The sequence below is a fragment of the Trichechus manatus genome, unplaced genomic scaffold (genome assembly GCF_000243295.1).
Source record: "Trichechus manatus latirostris isolate Lorelei unplaced genomic scaffold, TriManLat1.0 scaffold00005, whole genome shotgun sequence".
Taxonomy (NCBI): Eukaryota; Metazoa; Chordata; class Mammalia; order Sirenia; family Trichechidae; genus Trichechus; species Trichechus manatus.
This window is the reverse complement of record NW_004443941.1, coordinates 251,738-264,751: the sequence shown is the minus strand read 5'-3', so window position 1 is coordinate 264,751 and position 13,014 is coordinate 251,738. Positions and strand designations below refer to the sequence as shown.

General features: G+C 47.8%; 1 protein-coding gene across 1 annotated transcript in view; it reads left to right on the top strand.

Annotated features, from left to right (window-relative positions):
* Positions 1–13,014, top strand: part of B3GNT2 (UDP-GlcNAc:betaGal beta-1,3-N-acetylglucosaminyltransferase 2) — a 36,062-nt gene continuing 23,048 nt past the window's right edge. The window contains exon 1 of the mRNA XM_004369429.2: positions 1–108. The gene's annotated coding sequence lies outside the window, so the exon portion shown is untranslated. The remainder of the gene's footprint in view (positions 109–13,014) is intronic.

Genomic DNA, 13,014 nt, shown 5'->3' with positions numbered 1-13,014 from the left:
CGTGGGCGGCGGGGGTCGCCGGGCTGAGCCGCGCGGAGCGGCCGGGACGTGGATGCGGCCGCGTTCTCCCGCCCCCGCCCCGCCGAGCAGGAGCTGCTCCCGGACAAGGTAGGGCCCCGGCGGGTGGGCGCCCCCTTCCTCTCTCCCGTCCCCCGCCACCTGCCCGGGCCTGCTCTGCCCGACGCCCTAGCTCCCTGCTGGCCGGCCCCCATCCACCGCATCAGCTCTCTCCTCGCCACCCCGCGCCCTCCCGGGTTCCGGCGTCGCACCGGCGCCCCAGCCCAGCAGCCGTCCTGGGTGGCTCCTGCTGCGTCTACGCACCCTCTACCCCGCCCCTTCCTTCCAGAGGAAGAGGGTAACGAAACCGCCCGTCGCCAGTTTGTGGAGCCTCTTGCCCCATTCCACATCCCTCCTTGGGGCAGTCCGGGGACCTCCTCCTTCCTCGCTGCACCCCAACTTCCGGGGGAGCCTGCGCCGGGGTGTTGCAGGCGTTGGGAGGGGGCGTCTGGGTCCGGGTGTCCACATCTGGGGCGCAGGGACGTTTTGGGGAGTGGGCTCCGCGTGATTCTCGGTTGCATCCCTACACCCCCCCCACCCCCCGCACTGCGCCGGTCTCGGGTGCCGCATGGGGAGATCAGGTGTTTTAGGAGCCAAGGAGCCTCCGCCAACCGCTCCCCACACCCCACCACTGCACCTCCGGGTCCCCGAAGGCTGGTTTCTGCGAAACGTAGGGAGAGCCTTTCGTTTTGACCTCAAAAAATATTCCACGCCATTCAAGTTGAATGATTAACCAGGCTACTTGCCAGAGAGATTGGGGGTGGGGAGGGGGGGGGGTTGCTGCCAGGCGGTGGATCGCGTAAAGCGGGTTTCTGCAAAACACGTCGCGGGAAGGGTGTGCGTGGGGGGCGCTCTGTGGGGGCCCCGCAGGGGCTGAGGGCGCAAGTCCTGGCTGCTGTCCGGGGACTGCAGGCAGACCCTTCTGAGAGGCGGTAAAATCGAGCTACCGTATTGATTTCCAGGCCTCGGTATTTTACACTCAGGGCTGGGGAGCCGCAGAACCCGCCACCCCCATCAGATGGGGAGGAGCTATCCAGAGACTCCGAAGTAACATGCATCACAGCTTGTAAGCTCATTAAAAGAATAACACACATTTGTGACCTGGGTTGGCCAGGATGGATTGTTTGTTTTTGGTCACTTACCCCATTGGCTGCCTCAGTCTTCCCCAGCCTCGTAGACCGATTGTTTAGAACAATTATACCATTTTTCTCCTGCCCCTCCCTTGTTGGACCCTTGCTGTAGATTTCATTTTGCGAAGCCAGTTGGTGAATATGGGCTTATACTCGTTATAACAAATTCTTCCAGTAATTTGTGCCTCGGGAGGCGGTGGGACGGTTGACGAGCTGGCCGACTGCGCTGGGCTGGGACTAAGAAGGCGGATCCCAGCGGATCCCGGCGGAACCCAGCGGGGTGCTCGCGGGCCCACTCGTGGTCGCGCTGATGGGGATCGGACAGCTTGACCCTGAGGGCGGGCAGGGCGGTCACTTCTTCCACTGTCCAAGCTCGCACTTTTGATTCTTTTGAACGGAGGTTATTGAGCCAGGTGGAAATTGTGAGCGTGTTCCACAGAGCTCGTCTGATCTTAAACCAGATTAGAGCCTTTACAGAACTCCGGTGAGTTACCTCCTTCCCCCCAGCCTCTGAAAACTGTTTTTATCCTTAGATCTTCTGTTTGAAATTACTTTTTAAATTTAGAGTATTGCTTTTTCCCTTCTCGGGGTTTTTGCGAAGATGCCCTGTGTATGATGTAAGGCTTAATTCTCCACAGAAGTCCCGAGTTCCCGCCCTCACTGTTGAGACTAGTCTTGGTTCTGCCACATACTGTTCAGTGACCTTGGGCAAATTAGTGTCCATCTGAGCCTCATTTCCCAGATCTCGTTGTGGGGATGGTAGTGTCTGCTGTACAAGACTGTTTTTGAGGACAGACTAGGATACTGTTTGGAAAACTCTCAGCACTGAGCCGTGGGCGTTAGAAGGGCTCAGTGAGGTCATTGCTGCAGTTAGCATGGAAATCCTCCTGGCATCAGAAATGGTAACTTCACCAAAACGTTACACCTTGGGGAAGCGATTTAGACATGTCTGTCTTAGACTGAAATTTGCAAAAATTTGGCAGATGCAGATAGCAGAGTTTTAAAATCCAAGGAATGAGGTAATCTTTTGAGTAAAATAACATAATTTGCTTGTTGTAAGAAATTATGAGTTTATTATCTTTTTCTAGGCTTCTGTTGGAGGCTTGAATATACCGATGGCTTGTAATTTTTAAGATTTCCTTGTTTAAAAAAGTCATGGTTTACATTTTTCTAATTCTAAAATAAACTACAAGTTATGCTGAAATAGCAAAGTGGACCTGATCATAGTTAAATTTTCAATGTGCTGGGATTATTTTTTAGTTACATTAGGAAGTGAATCAGGATCGTAAAAAATATTAATCATTGTTGCATGATGCATTGTTGGTAAAAGCTAAGATGTTCTGGATAGACATGTCTGGGGCTATTTCAGCTGATGCAGGAATAAGATAAGGTTCCTTACAGCTTTAATGTTTTCTAGTAACGTTGGGGCTTCTTAACTGTAACGTAGGGATGCTGACTGCCGGGTGGCGAATGTGCCAGAAGCACTGTATGTTCTTGACACACTGGGTCCGTGCTTTCAGTCCTTTCTTAACTTGCTTAAGAAAGAATCAAACACAATGTTTGACTCTGCCTAACTTTTTTATAGGTTTCTTGGATGATTTGTTAAAGACTTTAAAAATTCGTAAGTGGAAATGGTTCCTTTTTGAACATTGAGATTCTTGCAGTTAGGATAATGTTTGGTGTTCTCATCTATTGCAGCACAGCCAGTGGCGCACAGATTATCGGTGCTGAGACAGTCTCATCGAGGCCCTTCGGTCTGATACGCGTATGTTCAGGTAGAACGTCTTCAGTCTCACTTTACCCAGTTGCCCGGTATTTTTGGTGTGTACAGAACACTGAAACGTGAATTTAGCTAGGCTCTGAAAACTTGAGGGTGGCGTTTCTTGGCTGCATAATCAAAAGCACCCAGTACTGAAGACCGCATGCACCCAGCAGGTGTGGATCCAGCTGTCTTCCCCTGCCCCCACCCCAAGGTGGGATAACTGTTACAGAGTGCTTGCCAAATGCATCTCCAAATTGTAGGATGACTAAATTCCTCTCTCTGGAGAGGCAATTACCGTTTGAATAAGAGGTGGGCGGGGGGCAAGGCTGTGAGAGAATTGATGTAATAATTTCATCATCACCCTGCTGGCGGTGAGGCTTTGCCCGTCTGAACAAAGCTACGGTGAGAAGAGCTGGTTACTTGATGACGTATTTGTCATGTGTGGTCCCGTTACTTTACTGCTGGAAAAAATTATCCGTACTGAGTTTTGATTTTGCACAGCATTGCTGTTGCCCCTCCTGTCTTTGTTTTTTGCCCTCTGCCTACCAGCTTTGTCTTCTTGGCCTCATCTTCATTTTTTGTAACAAAGTTCAAGCTTGTTTTGAGAGTTAACATTGCTGATAAAGTTAAAACATTTATTTGTCTTGAAATATTTTGTATAATTTTAGCTTTAACTTTTTGTTATGGATAACTCTCTAAGAACTTTGTTACAAATTCTTTTCTGTGCCTCTGTAAACATTCCCTTATAGCAGAGTTTAAATTTTTTTTTTTTTTTTATGCCACTGTGGTTACAGAGGGGCAATTCCCAGTAGCCAGGAAAGGATACTTTCTACTTTTCATTCTGTGGCCTTTTAAAGCAGGTTTTATCATCCTGATGTGATTTGGCCTGATGTGATTAGGATGTACGGTGCGTACCAGAATGTTCTTAAAAACTGATTATCTAAAGTAATCAATTCTAGAGCGCGGTCAAGTTCTGTCACAGTGGCCCTGTGGTGGTCTAGTGGTTAAGAGCATGAACTTGGACACAGTCAGACCCGGGTTTTTGTGTTTGACTCGAGGTGCAGTATACAGTGAAGTGTGTAAACTGCACTTGTAGTTAGTGGGCAGCTCATGAATGTGCCCACCTCCCTATCAAGATACAGAACACTTTTAGCTCTCCGGAAGGTTCCTTGTGCCCCTTTCCAGTCAGGATGCATCGCCTAGAGAACTGGTACTCCGACCTTGGATCATCATAGATTGCCTCTGCCTGTTCTTGAACTTACTATAAATGGAATCATACAGAATCATACAGTGTAATCTTTTGTGAAACACACTTGGAATTGTATTCCATTTTCGCCACTTCTGGTGTGACCGTGGACAAGTTATTAACCTCTCTGTATCTGTTTTCTGATTTGTGAAATGGGGACATAAAGCCCACCCCACCCCGTATATTTGCTGGGAAGAGCAATGTGATGATACGGCTACTTACAACATTAATTTCCTCTGCTCTTTTGCTTCTTTAAAAAAGTGATAACTAAAGCAACTATATCATACGTGCTTTAATAAGCTGTTATAAAAACTATGTTTTATTCAAAGTTTAGAAGCCAAATCTTGATTGATTCAACACTTTGTTGACATAATATTTAGCTTAAATAAGATGTGTTATTTTGATCCCCTATTATTTTTAATGACGTTTCCTCTCTAGGTCGTGAAATGACAGTCACTGAAATATCGTATTCAGAGCTGTGTGGTCACCTGTGTGATATGAGCTGGTGTGCAGTGATGAGAGCTAGTTCTTGCTCGGTTATGAAGCTGATGGAAGAGTTTACTTTAGATAAGAGGCATCAGCAAATACCCAAGATGCTCAGAACAACATTTACTGCCTTTTGTTTTGTGAAATATTTATTTCAGAGTGAAAGCTCAGGGCTGACTGTGAATTGCATGCTTTACACGAGCCATTGAAACCATTTTCAACTTTGTGATCTCACTCTACAGGTGGCATTCTACATTTAATGGGCTCATGTGTGTTTTCTTTGGGATACTTTTGTTTTAGGACTCATTCTTTAAATGTACCGTATTTTTAAGCAAGTAACGTGGGTCTTCTGTGTTTGTTTGCCAGCTGCGCCCTTCCCCCTGGAGGTATTTTCCTAAGTACGCTATGCTAATATACATATTGTTTTACAGCAACATGTAGAATAGGTTTGGCATGGTGATGCGTGTGAGGGTGCCTTGGCGGACAAGCAAACGCAGGGGGCGCATGTTCTTTGCGTAAAAAAAATATGGTAACTGGGGTGGTACTTTAGCATTCTGCAGTGCTATGGATCACTTTCATAGGGTCTTTCTTGCCATGGTCTTGTAACTCCCATCAAATGGTTGGGTGGGCTTATGTAAATAAGGTGCATGGCACCCTTGTGGGAATGGGACCATGCAAATAAGGTGTATGGAATCCTAATGAGGGAATTGGTCAGTTTTGCCATCCTGCTAGACTTAAAATTAGAGATCCCAGAGGCGATAAGGGGAGACCTCACTACAGGAGACAGGAGTGGAGTGCGTCCTTCGGACCCAGGGCCCCTGCGCTGAGAATCTCCTCGACCCAGGAGACAGAGAGAGCTATAACATTGGAGACGGTGCAAGACGGCAAGAAGTGGTGGTAGAGAAGTGGCGGCAACGGAACCAGGAGACTGATGCGCGAAGGCACAGTGGGCTTCCCGGCCCACGGAGCAAGTTGGTTGCAGTTGATGTGCCTATTCACAGAGTGAGAGCTGAGCGCCTTTGGGCAGGAGGCTTCCTTGTGGAGTGGGGGGGGCCCTGGGCACTTATCAACAGAGCTAAAGAGCTTTATAATGCTTGCGCAAGGGCCAGAGAGAGGTTGGCCTGTGAAAAATGATGAGAAGAGGCTGTCTTGATTGAAGAACTATATCCTGAGTTGTTCCTGATCCTGAATTGTAACCTCTTACTTCCCTTAATAAACTCCGTGAGTATGGTCTGTGAGTTCTGTGTGTCCATTTGAATGAATTATCGAACCCAGCAGAGAAGTAGAGTGCCATGGGAAGGGATGGCTGGTGTCACAATTGGTGAAAAGGTTGGAAGGTGGAGGTTTGTCTAATCTTGCCTCATAGGAATCTGCCTTGGGCTGTTGATGCTGATAATGATTCTCCTCCCCCCTTGTGAAGTTAGAAGAGGTCTGACAACTGCCACCATGTCATTTTTACACATTCTTTCTAAAAGAGCTTTTTATTTTATTTATTTAGAAAAAAAATTAAAGATATGTTAAACAAAATAAAAGAATTCCACCATCTCTTAACACTGACTATTCTATTGTTAACTATTTGGTTTGGCTTTTTCTAGGTGCTTTTTTTTGCATATGTGCACTTCTAGAATGACCTTAGGAAAAGCATACTACTAACACTTCAGGCAAATTTACAGATTGTGTGGGCTTACTCAGAGATGCCTGCCAGACAGGCAGGAGGCTTTGAAGGCCTGGGTTCTAATCCATCTACACTCTGGCCCCTACTCTTGGCCATACCAATGTCAGGAATGCTGGGCAGACTTGCCCCAGAGGTCCTATCAGAGGGACCCCTGGCCTCCAGGTTACAGTAAGCCGGAGGGAAAATCTGTCCTTGTGAATCCCCTTTTTATTGTCGTGGAAGTATATGAACACAACATTAGCGAGTTCAGCAATTTCTAATGTATAATTCAGTGACATTGATTACAGTCTTCAAGTTGTACAGCCATTCTCATTACCCTTTTCCAAGTTATTCCACCACCATTAACAAACTCCGTACCCCCAGGCAAAAACTCCCCCTTTCCCCCTCCATCCCACCCTGGTAACCACTCATTATCTTTGGTTTCTGTATGTTGTACTTGCTTGTTTCAAGTAGGTGAGGGCAAGCACTGTGCTGGACCCCGTGGATTCAGAGGTGGTTCAGGCTGGAGACCAATGAGGGAAGAGGACGAGGTGTAACCAAGTCAGGAGACAGCTTGAAGGATGAGTGGTGACGTTTCAGGGACAGAAAGGAGGGCAGATGCAGTCAAGAGATTGCATGCCAAGAAGATGGGGGACACAAAGGCGCGAGGAGGGGTGTCTGGGTTTGGGGTGCGGGTTGCTTAGAGTAACCGGACACAGGTCGCCTTGCGAAGAAGTGGCATTGATAGTTGTGGAGACAGTAGGGAGCCGCTGAATGTTTCTGTGGTGGAGAGGATGTGGTGACATCGGTCAGACTTGGGTTTGGGGAGATGACTTGAGCCAGAAAGGTGGACAAGAGCCCTGGGTCATCGTACAGCCACCAAAACCCAAACTTCCTGCTTCCCATTTTCCCCACTCCCGCAGTCTATTTTTAGCAAGAAGTCAGAGGGATCCTTTAGAAACTGAAATTACCTCTGCTGCGAATCTTCCACAGGCTCCCTGTCTCTCTCCCAGCAAAAGCCAAGGTTACCTACAAGCCCCTTTTCTGACCCGTCCTCCTCTCCTTGACAGGTCACTCCAGCATACTGGCTCCTGCAGCTGTTCAGGGGAAGACCAGCCATTTCCCTGCCTCTGGCCTTTGCCCTGGCTGTACCCTCTACCTGGAATTATCCCCTCACTCCCAAAGCCCAGGTATCGGTGGCCTTTCTCAGAGAGTTTCTCTGGCCATCCTGCTTAAAAAGCAACCTTACCCTTAACCGCTTACCATGCTTATTTTTGTCCTAACACTTCTCAACCTTATAACTGACCACATTACTTTATTCTTGTCTGTTTCTTGCCATGAAAATATAAACTCCATGAGGTCAGGCAGTTTTGTCTGTTTTATTCACTGCGGTATCACCAGACCTTAGAACGCTGCTTGGCACCTTGATGCTTGTTAAATATTTGTTGAATGAGGCCACTTGGTTAGTCTCAGTGGTGGGAAAACTGAAACCAGGGCAGGGGTGGTATAGGATTAAAGTGGGTGTGGGTGTGTGTGAGTGTGAGTGATTTGAAAGGGATGAGAGAGAAAAGGACTCTGGTGGGTGGAATGGGATTTGGAAACCATTAAGGAAGGTGCAGAGGAGGTGAGCTGCAGATATAAATGCACTGGGACTTTTTTGCATATGAGATCTCAGCGGCTACAGTGTCTTAAGAGAGGCCAGGGGACAGAAGTGTGCGGTGAGGGATGACCCATCGCCCAGCAATAAACTTCACACCCAGCAATGTAGTCTTTGGGATGAGGCCAGAAACGATGGCTGCCAAGATGCAAGAGAACCGGGAAGAGAATTGGGGTTGGAGGGTGGCATTGGACTTGGAATGGGGGTGGAGGTGGTGCCCTGGGAAGTCAGGAGAGTACAGGACTGTGAAGATTCTGGAGGGGAAAGGGTTAGGGAGCCCTGGTCAGGAGGGGGAGCTTTCAGGTGGGAGAGACAGTGGAGATTATTGGGACTAGACCCCAGAGGAGCAGCAGGGCCTGCCCAGGTCAGTAATCCTGGGAGAGAGGGACCCTGTAAAGGGGAGACTGGCCACTGTAGAGGCCTTGGAGAAGTAGGTTTTGGTTCCAGAACTGACATCAAATATCTTTGTAACCTTGGCAATCCACTTGGCTTCTGTTAACCCCACTGCAAAATAGGAGAAAACCTGCAGAGCCTACCTTTGTGTTTGTTGTTTGAACCAACTGGAATCGGGGCAGTGAAGATGCTGACTCTTCACTAAGGCGCTCCACCGTGGGTCAGAAACTGGCTAAGACCTAGATTTGGTTGTTCATTTTCTTTGAAAAGCACTTAACATCCAAACGCTTCTTTAAAGTCCTTTTGCACCCCATGTAGTAGCTGATCTTGTTTAAGAAAAGTCCCCTTCAGGTCTGGCTGATGATGCTTTCAGAATCAGGTCTATTTGGCTAACATTGAAAGGATCAAAATGGGTTTGTTCCAAATGCCATCCTTTCTACATTTTTGATGTTTGGAACTAATGAGATGTATTTTACATTTATTATTTTGTAGCTTTTATTCTTGTAAGTCAGTGAGATGCAACTGCTTTATTTTTCTCATCTCCTTTTATCACATAAGGAATTATTGTCTTCAAATGAACTTAAAATACCTCTCATGAGCACACCTATTTTTTATTTATTTATTTTCAGCAATGCATTTTTTTTTTTTAACTGTACTTCAGGTGAAGGCTTACAGAACAAATAGTTTCTCACGAAACAGTAGTACACATATTGTTTTATGACATTGGTTAACAACCCTGCAACATGTCAATCCTCTTCCTTCTCGACCTTTTTTTTTTTTTTATGGTGAAAATATACATAGCCAAAGATACACCATTTCAAAAATTTCTACATGCACAGTTCAGTGACATCGACTATGCTCTTCAATTGTGAATACACCTATTTTTAACAGAATGTTTCTTTTAACTTTTTCTTCTCGAGTTTCAGGTGGATCCTTTTTTGAAGAAACTCTTTATAATGGAAATTTTCGGCATATGCGTGTAGGGAATGGTATAATGAAGCCTCAGGGAGCCCTCACCAGTGTTGGCTAGGGTATGATCACCCTTCATCCCAGCCCGACTCATGACCAGGGGCCTCTGTAGGCTGCGCCCTTCAGAGTGGAGAGGAAGGCACACTTGGACCTACAGGTTTGGAGAGTCACCAATGTAGAGAGAGAAGAAGCTCCAGTAGTGGACTGGATCACCCAGGGAGAGTGGGAAGTGGGCAGAAAGTGGAAGCTCAGGATTGCTGAGGTCCCTGGTGTTTCCACACACACGGTAGCTACGTTTGATGTATGTCTATGTAACATTCATAGACATACTTAAAATGAGGTGATTTAAGGAGATTTAAAGTGCTTGGTACGAGAGGCTCGGTTTCCGAGCTGCTCGGTGGCGTGCCTGTGTTCTGAGCAGCAGCGTGTTCTGTTTTAGTTTGGCAGCACGCGTCTTGGCCGGTGGCCGGAGAGCCGTGTTAATATTCCACCCCTTCTTTAAACTTCGCAGATATGAAGTCTCAGTTGAACAACTTCCCCTTTAACAGAACATCTGGGTAAAAAAACCGAAACAGTGGTTTTAGAGATATGTTTTTGAAATCCATCTGATTTATTCTGATGTTAAAAGAAATTAAACTTAAGAACAACAGTCCTCAGGCACCTATCAGTAATTTGTTGAAGTTTAACTAACATTGGAGAGGGGAGAAGGGGCAGCCATTCTGCTTATATGGTGCCCTGTCCTGAGGCGGGTCCCAGGTTACCACAGGCTGTCTTCTGGGAGTAGGATGGTTCCTGACTCTGGAGAAGAGGGCCATCCCAGGGGGAGCCCAGTTTAACTGGATGCTCGATGTGTATGAGGAATGATTCCTGGCTCAGGGTGGTTAGGGTCCTCTGGGCAGGGCCTTCCAGCCGTTTCACATCACAGGTAGAGCACTTGTGGGTGGGAGGCATAGGCCTTGCCCCCTCAGGGTTGAGGAGAGCGGGATCTCGGCTCCCTTGGAACCGATTTGGGTTGGACAGCTTTGCTTTGGGGGAATCCCAGGTGACTAGGTCTTGGTACCACCTCTTGAAAGGTTCCAGTTTTGGGGGGATCCTGGGTACCAGGAGGAGAGGATGAAATCCATGCAGTGGTTAGCTCTGACTGAGGGAATCCAGGGTGTCCTCACCAAGGAGGAGGTAGGATTTGGCCTTAGGCCTTCAAGGGTCAGGGTCGGATTGAGAGGCAAGAGAAAGGGCATTTCAGGGTGGGAGGGACCAGCATGACCAGAGGTATGGCCGGCGGGGGGAGGCAGCAATTGTATCTTGAGGACCGCTGGTGGCTGGAGCAGGGGGGAAGGTTAGTGGGTGTTACAGATTGAATTGTATCCCCTGAAAGTATGTATCAACTTGGCTAGGCTATGATTCCCAGTATTGTGTGATTGTCTGCCATTTTGTCATCTGATGTGACTTTCCTATGTGTTGTAAATCTTACCTCTATGATGTTAATGTGGCAGGATTAGAGGCAGTTATGTTAATGAGGCAGGACTCACTCTACAAGATTAGGTTGTATTTTGAGTCAGTCTCTTTTGAGATAAAAGAGAGAATCAAGCAGAGAGACAGGGGACCTCATTACCACCAAGTATGAAGAGCCAGGAGCTTGTGTCCTCTGGACCTAGGGTCCCTGCACTGATAACCTCCTAGACCAGGGGAATATTGATGACAAGGACCTTCCCCCAGAGCTGACAGAGAAAGCTTTCCTCTGGAGCTGACACCCTGAATTTGGATTTCAAGGCTCCCAGACTGTGAAAAAATAAATTTCTCTTTGTTAAAGCTATCTCCTTGTAGTATTTTTGTTATAGCAGCACTAGATAACTAAGACAGAATTTGGTACCAGGAGTGGGGTGCTGCTCTTACAGATACCTAAAATGTGGAAGCTGTTTTGAAACTGTGACTGGATAGAGGCTGGAAGAGTTTTAAACTGCCTAACAGTAAAAGCCTAGGTTGCCTTGAAGAGATTGTTGTTGGAATTATGGACATCAAAGACAATTCTGGTGAGGACTCAGAAGGAAATGAGGAGAGCTGTTACACCGGAGACAGCACTTGTGGGATTAGGGTCCCCACCTGGTGGGGGGTACATCCCTGTAGGTTGGAGGGAGAGTGACGGCTTCCCTGCCTCTTAGGAAGCAACCCCTGGCTGTGGGGTTGGAACAGCTCCAGGAGGGGCAGGAGGCCTCCAAGATGGGAAGATAAGGGAAGGAGGGATGGGGAAGTAGGGAGGGAATGAGAAGGAATTTAGGACTCAAGAGAAGGAACCTGGGACTCAAGAGAAGGAACCCGGGACTCAAGAGAAGGAACTACAGAACTTGGAGAAGGAACCTCAGGACTTGCAGGCCCTGTGCAGGGCATGAGGACCTTAGACAACTCTGGAACCCAGGCCTGAGCCTTAGGCCCAGGAGGTTTCGGCGAGGGGTGGGGGTGGGGATGGGGGGGAATCTGAGGACAGCAGCGTCTGGAGCCGGGATCAGGGCTTTGTGAGAGTACTTAATGAGGACGGGATGCCCACCTCCCCTCCCACTCCAGCAATGCCAGCCACAGCTCCATGCCTACCTTCATATTTGGCAGCAGTTGGGATGGGGTCACAGGCTAGAGGCGGCCCATCTGGGTTCCTGCCCCCTTCTTCCAGTCTCCATCTGGGGAGCCTCAGCCAATTTCCTTCTCTGTAAAATGAGACCCCAGTAACCACCAGACTGAGTCCAGTTGAGGCCCTGACACACTTCCTGGCATGTGATAAGCCCCTGGTGAATTGGTGGGTCTTGGGGTGTGCAGTTATTAATTTGTCGTGCTCTAACAGGGAGCGTCCTTGATGCCTCCATCCCATTTCTTCACTTTCTTGCTGTTTTCTCCTCCCCTTAGGTGTCAGACCATTGACTAGCCTCCTGTTGGTTCCTTTTGTTTGTATACTGGCATATGCCAGTTCTGCAGAAGTGTTTGTGATTTTCGTGCAGGTATTTAGAAGACCTAGCCAGGCAGATACCTCAGGGCTGTTTCTTTAAGAGATTTCAAATGGATAGGTTGAGGTGCAGGGGCTCCTGGAGTCTGCTGCTGAGGTGCTTCATGCTCCTTGTATGTTGTTAGCTGCTGACAGGTTGACCCCAACTCACAGTGGCCCCATCGGCAACAGAACAAAACACTGTCCAGTCCTGCGCTGTTACCATGATTGGTTGTGAATTGGACTGTTGTGATCCATAGGATTTTCACTAGCTGATTTTTGGATGTTGGTCACAAGGCCTTTCTTCCTAGTCCATTTTCATCTGGAAGCACTGTAGCAAACCTGTTCAGCATTGTAGCAACACCCAAGACTCCACTGACAGACAGGTTGTGGCTACCCATGAGGTGCACTGGCTGGGAATTGAACCCTGATCCTCCCACTTGGAAGGTGAGAATTCCGCCACGGAACCGCCACCGCACCCATTCATGCTCTGTAGGGCATGTTCTCTTGAAGACAATCTGTCACTGGAAACCTTCATCCAGACAGCTAGGAAATTGAAAATTCGCAAGGCAGTTTGTTAAATTATTTAAATAAGTGTCCCAGCAGTCCAGGGACAAGGACCAGAAGGCAGAAGGGGACAGGAAGGCTGGTGATAGGGAACCCAAGGTTGAGTAAAGACAGTGTTGACATGT